Source organism: Carcharhinus amblyrhynchos, chromosome 17 (assembly GCF_965287045.1).
Source record: "Carcharhinus amblyrhynchos chromosome 17, sCarAmb.v2.hapA, whole genome shotgun sequence".
NCBI lineage: Eukaryota > Metazoa > Chordata > Chondrichthyes > Carcharhiniformes > Carcharhinidae > Carcharhinus > Carcharhinus amblyrhynchos.
In genome coordinates this window covers 34,601,529-34,607,528 of record NC_137340.1, presented here as the reverse complement: position 1 = coordinate 34,607,528, position 6,000 = coordinate 34,601,529, and the positions used below count along the sequence as shown (strand labels likewise).

General features: G+C 43.3%; 1 long non-coding RNA gene across 1 annotated transcript in view; it reads left to right on the top strand.

Moving 5' to 3' along the window:
- Positions 1–255: 255 nt before the first annotated feature.
- The window catches only part of LOC145354273 (uncharacterized), a 30,050-nt gene continuing 24,305 nt past the window's right edge, over positions 256–6,000 (top strand). Inside the window, exon 1 of the long non-coding RNA XR_013888840.1 lies at positions 256–356. This is a non-coding gene — a long non-coding RNA (uncharacterized LOC145354273). The remainder of the gene's footprint in view (positions 357–6,000) is intronic.

Sequence of the window (6,000 nt, the reverse complement as noted above, 5' to 3'; positions counted from 1 at the left end):
GAAAGGCAGTGCCTAATTTACTTGTAAGTTTAAAGAGATGTGCAAGCAGACACAAATAATAATTAAAAAATATGAGACTAGACTGAGCTGATCCAAACAGTCAAATTATTTCACTTGAGTGATCTGGAGTGCACATCCTGCAAAATACTGGCTTTTGTTTCATAGAGGAGTCAGATTGTAACACCTTTTCTTTAGCCTCATCAGAGTTGTTACTGGGAGTGAAAATTCTTCTTTTTTTATTAATTCATAGGTCATCGCTGGCTGGCCAGCATTTATTGTCCATCCCTAGTTGCCCAAGGACAGTTGAGAGTCACCCATGTTGCTGTGGCTCTGGACTTACATGTAGGCCAGACCAGGTAAGGACGGCAGATTTCCTTTCTAAAGGACATTAGTGAACCAGATGGGTTTTTCCGACAAAACGGTTCCCTGTTTCATCAGTAGATTCTTAATTCTAGATATTTTTTATTAGGTTCAAATTCCACCATCTGTCTTGGTAGGATTCAAAGCTGGGCCTACAGAACATTTCTGGATTAATAGTCTAGTGATAGTCTAGGCCATCGTCTCCCTCTAAGTGAAGAAAAAATGGAGTTTTCACCAGGATGTTGCATGGGCTCTTGAGCTATAAGGAGAGACTGTGGATAGAATTGAATTGCTTTCCTTAGAGCAGAGAAGGCTAAGGGAGGACATTATTGAGATGCATGAGATTATGGGATGTATGGATAAGGTGAGTAGGGAACAGCTGTTCCCTTTGGTTATGGGGTCAAACATGAGGAGACATAATTTTAGAGTGAGGGGTAGGAGATTTGGAAGGGATTTGAGAAAAAGCTTTTTCACTCAGAGGGTGGTGGAAATCCAGAATGCACTGCCTGGGAAGGTAGTTGAGCCTGGGAACCTTACAACCTATTTAAAAAAATATTTGGATGTGTACTTAAAATATCACAATATTCAAGGATATGGAACAAGTGCTGGAAAATGGGATTAGCATGTCTTCAGTGGTAGATATTTTGGTGCAAAACCAATGGGCCAAAGAGCCATTTCTGCACTGTCCAACTCTATGGGCAGAATTTTCCCATCCCGCCCGCCACAGGTGGGACACGGGCCGTGCAAAGGCCCATTGACCTCGGATGGGATTTTCCAGTTTCCGGGTGAACACAGTAAGAAAATCCAACCCTATGACTCTAATTCAGAGGATACTGCGGGATATAGATCAGTTGGAGACTTGGGCAGAGAGATGGCAGATGGAGTTTAATCCAGACAAACGTAAGGTAATGCATTTTAGAAGGTCTAATACAGATAGGAAATGTAGAATAAATGGCAGAACCCTTAGAAGTATTGATAGGCAAAGGAATCTGGGATTTCAGGTACACAGGTCACTTAGTGACAATGCAGGTGGAGAAGGTAGTCAAGAAGGCATATGGCGTGCTTGCCTTCATCGGCCGGGGTACTGAGTTTAAAAATTGCCAAGTCGTGTTGCAGCTTTATAGAACCTTAGTTGGGCCGCACTTGGAATATAGTGTTCAATTCTGGTCGCCACACTACCAGAAGGATATGGAGGCTTTGGAGAGGATACAGAAACGATTTACCAGGATGTTGCTTGGTATGGAGGTCACTAGCTATCAGGAGAGGTCAGAGAAACTTAGTTTGTTCTCATTGGAGTGACTGAGGTTGAGGGGAGACCTGATAAAAGTTTACAAGATCATGAGAGACATGGGCAGAGTGGATAGTCAGAAGCTTTTCCTCCGGGTGGAAGAGCCAATTACTAGGGGGCATAGATTTAAGGTGCGCGGGGCAAGGTTTAAAAGAGATGTATGAGGCAGATTTTTTACAGAGTGGTGGGTGCCCAAAACTCGTTGCCAAGGGAGGCAGTGGAAGTGGATATGGTAGTGACTTTTAAGGGGCATCTTGACAATTACATGAATAAGATGGGAATAGAGGAATATGGTCCCTGGAAGTGTAGGGGGTTTTAGTTAAGTCAGGCAACATGGTTGGTGCAGGCTTGGAGGGCCGAAGGGCCTGTTCCTGTGCTGTAATTTTCCTTATTCTTTGTTCTTTGAATTGTAGACTGAAATCTAACATGTGCGTATACGGAGATAGCTTCTCTCCCCAACAGAACAACAGTATTTACAATATGGTAAAACATCGTGCTGTGAGTCACTGAAAGGCCTTCAAGGAAGTGATAAGATTAATTACGTTGTCAATTTAGAAAAATGTTTTCCATTTGTTTCTATACTTCTGCTTTATAATACTATTGTGCATTTAGAAGTTACTATTTGCAATATTAACCTACCAATGTTTAGCACATATACAACGTTCCTCTATGTTCATTAAAATAATGGAAATTGAAATGTTGAATGAATATGATAGCCTTTCATGTACCGACAATACCTTTTAACACTATGTCTGAGCAAAATGGTTCCATCAAGGAAGAAGATCCATGGAACAATGCTAGGCCATTCAGGAGGAAAATCACTGTTTCAGTAAAGGTTGTAGCAATTTGGTACTCCACGCTGTAGGTTCTCAGACATTTGGAGCTTTCAAGACTGATACAAGGGTTTAACAGGTATTGAACAAGGAATTTACAAGCATACTTTTTGATTTGATTTATTATTGTCACATGGTGCTATTCGGATTGGCGGTTGGTGACTAGTGGGGTGCCCCAGGGGTCGGTGCTGGGGCCTCAGCTATTTACCATTTATATAGATGATCTGGAGGAGGGAACCGAGTGTAGGGTGTCGAAATTTGCTGATGACACCAAGATTGGGGGGAACGGCAAATTGTGCGGAGGGTGTGGAGAGTCTGCAGAAGGATCTAGATAGGCTGGGCGAATGGGCCAGGAAATGGCAAATGGAATTTAATGTTGGCAAGTGTGAGGTGGTCCACTTTGGTAGGAAGAATGGTAGAAAAGATTATTACTTAAGTGGCGAAAAACTGCAGCAGGCGACGGTGCAGAGGGACCTCGGGGTCCTTGTGCATGAGTCGCAAAAACCCAGCCTGCAGGTGCAGCAGGTGGTCAGGAAGGCGAATGGGATGCTGGCCTTCATAGCGAGGGGGATTGAATATAAAAGTAGGGAGGTCTTGCTGCAGCTGTATAGGGCATTGGTGAGGCCGCAGCTGGAGTACTGTGTGCAGTTTTGGGCGCCGCACTTATGCAAGGATATTTTGGTCTTGGAGGGAGTGCAGAGGAGGTTTACTAGGCTGATACTGGAGTTGAGGGGGTTGAGCTATGAGGAGAGGCTGAATAAACTAGGCTTGTACTCGTTAGAGTTTAGAAGAATGAGGGGAGATCTCATTGAGACGTATAAGATGATGAATGGGATGGATAGGATAGAGGTGGAGAGACTCTTCCCGCTCAAAAAAGACAGTAGGACTAGGGGGCACAGCCTCAAGATAAAGGGGGGGCGGTTTAGAACGGAGTTGAGGAGGAACTTCTTCACTCAAAGGGTGGTGAATCTCTGGAATTCTCTGCCCGTTGAAGTGGTGGAGGCTACCTCGCTAAATATTTTTAAGACGCGGGTTGATGGGTTTTTGATGAGAGAGGGGATTAAGGGTTATGGGGAGAGGGCAGGAATGTGGAACTGAGCCACGACAGATCAGCCATGATCTTATTGAATGGCGGGGCAGGCTCGAAGGGCCAGATGGCCTACTCCTGCTCCTATTTCTTATGTTCTTATGTTTTGTGCAGTGAAAAATATTGTTTCTTGTGTGCTATGCAGACAGAGCATACTGTACGTAGAATACATGGGGAGAAGGAAAGGAAAGGGTGCAGGATGCAATATGGTGGCACAGTGGTAAGCACTGCTGCCTCACAGCATCAGGGACCTGGGTTCGATTCCCAGCTTGGATCACTCTGTGCGGAGTCTGCACGTTCTCCCCGCATCTGTATCTTCCTCTGGATGCTCCAGTTTCCTCCCACAGTGTGAAAGCAGTGCTGGTTAGGTGCACTGGCCATGCTGAATTCTCCCTTGGTGTGCCCGAAATAGGCACCGGAGTGTGGCAACTCGGGGATTTTCACAGTAACTTCATTGCAGTGTTAATGTAAGCCTACTTGTGACATTAATAAATAAACTTTTTAGAAGATAGAATTAGTGGGTATAGCTCGCAAGAAGTCGCCACACTCTGGTGCCATCTTTAAAGTATACATATGAACAAGGAGCAGGCCATTCAGCCTCTTGAACCTGTTCCAGCATTTAATAAGATCATGTCTGATCTGATAGCAACTTCAAATCTGCACCTGCCCACTCCTGATAACCTAACACCCCTTTGCTAACCAGGAATCTATCCATCTTTGTCTTAAAAAATGTTCAAAGATTCTGCTTCCACGCAACCTTTTCAGGAAGAGTTCCAAAGACTCACATTATGAAAAAATATGTCTGATCTCCATTCTAATGGGGCAATTTCTTATTTTTAAACAGTGATCCCTAGTTCCAGATTCACCCACAAGAGGAAACATCCTTTCCACATCCAAGGTAAATAGAATTAGGGGCTGTGAATTACCCATGATCTGAATGAACAGTGGAGCAGGCTTGAAGAACTGAAAGGCCTGTTCCTATTTCTAATGTTCCAGAATTAAAATCCCGCACACACTCTCGTTGCTTTGAGTACGTAGCTACGATAGAATACGTGCTGCATGGGTTGTCATTTGAAATAGGTTCCCAGAATATGTCAGGCAATGTGGCTAAAAATGAATCTTAGAATGTGGAATGCTCTGAGGGAATTAATGCCCGCTGGGCAGTCAACAGGGCTGCTGGAGTCTAATAAACTATCTATTAATAAGTGTTAGAGCCTGACAGAAAATCACTTTTACAGCTGTTAGATTGAGGAGAACTTGTTCTGAAAGGCACTGACTACTTAAAGGGTTCATAAAAGACAACAACAATTATGCTAATCATTATGTATGTTCCATGTATCTTTGCTTCGAGGTTTCGCATTTTATTGGTAATTTTCAATAACATCAGTGGCAGATAATGAGGGCCATATCATGGCACATAACAAGATATAATAAAAATATCCATCTTCACAAGTAGAGGCGAGTGGTAACAAGTGGGAGTATTTATCATTATCTTGCTGTTAGTCATGACATAGTCTACTTCTGTAACAACTTATATTTATATACTGTCCTTAACACAAGAGACATCGCAAAACACTGCAGTTCTAATTTAAAATCAATCATCTTCAAGTTTTATGTGCGTTATATTATGATGTTTCAGTGAACTTTTAACATTGCTAGCCAAAACGATACTGCAGCCCAATTTAATTCCTGTATTCTGACCTGGGAATCTTCTTTTTTCTCTACTTTTTGATTTTAGCTGTTTAGTTTGAATTACTTCACGGATAGAATCATAGAATTCCTACAATGCAGAAGCAGGCCATTCAAGCCTGCACCAACAACAATCCCACCCAGGCCCTATCCCCATAATCCCCATTACCCTGACACTGAGGGAAAAATTAGCATGGCCAATCAACCTAACCCACACACCTTTGGAGCATAGGAGGAAACTGGAGCTCCCAAAGAAAACCATTGCAGACATGGGGAGAATGTGCAAACTCCACACAAACAGTCACCTGAGGTTGGAGTTGAACCCAGGTCCCTGGTGCTGTGAGGCTGCAGTGCTAACCACTGTGCTACCGTGCCTTCTCTTTTTGTTCCATTTACAAAGTCCTGATCCAATCGACCTCTATTCTCTTGCTCACTGTGAATCAGTCTTTCATTTTGAACATGACTTCATGCTAAAGTTTAGGAGCTGCTGGGTTCAGTTGGCTCGCTCGCTCAGAATAACACAGGGTATGATTCTCATTCTGACTGAAGTAGGTTTGACACTTAACTCCCCTGCTTGCCCCTCAGAGTAGAAGGCAATGACAAATCAACACTGACAAAACAAAATTGCTGAGAAAATGTCTCAGGATGAAGCATTAGCTGGCAATGAACCAAAGAACTGTGCTTTCAGCAGAAAACACATGTTGATGATGCCCCACTTCGCCAGTCTAGCTTTCCGATCAATC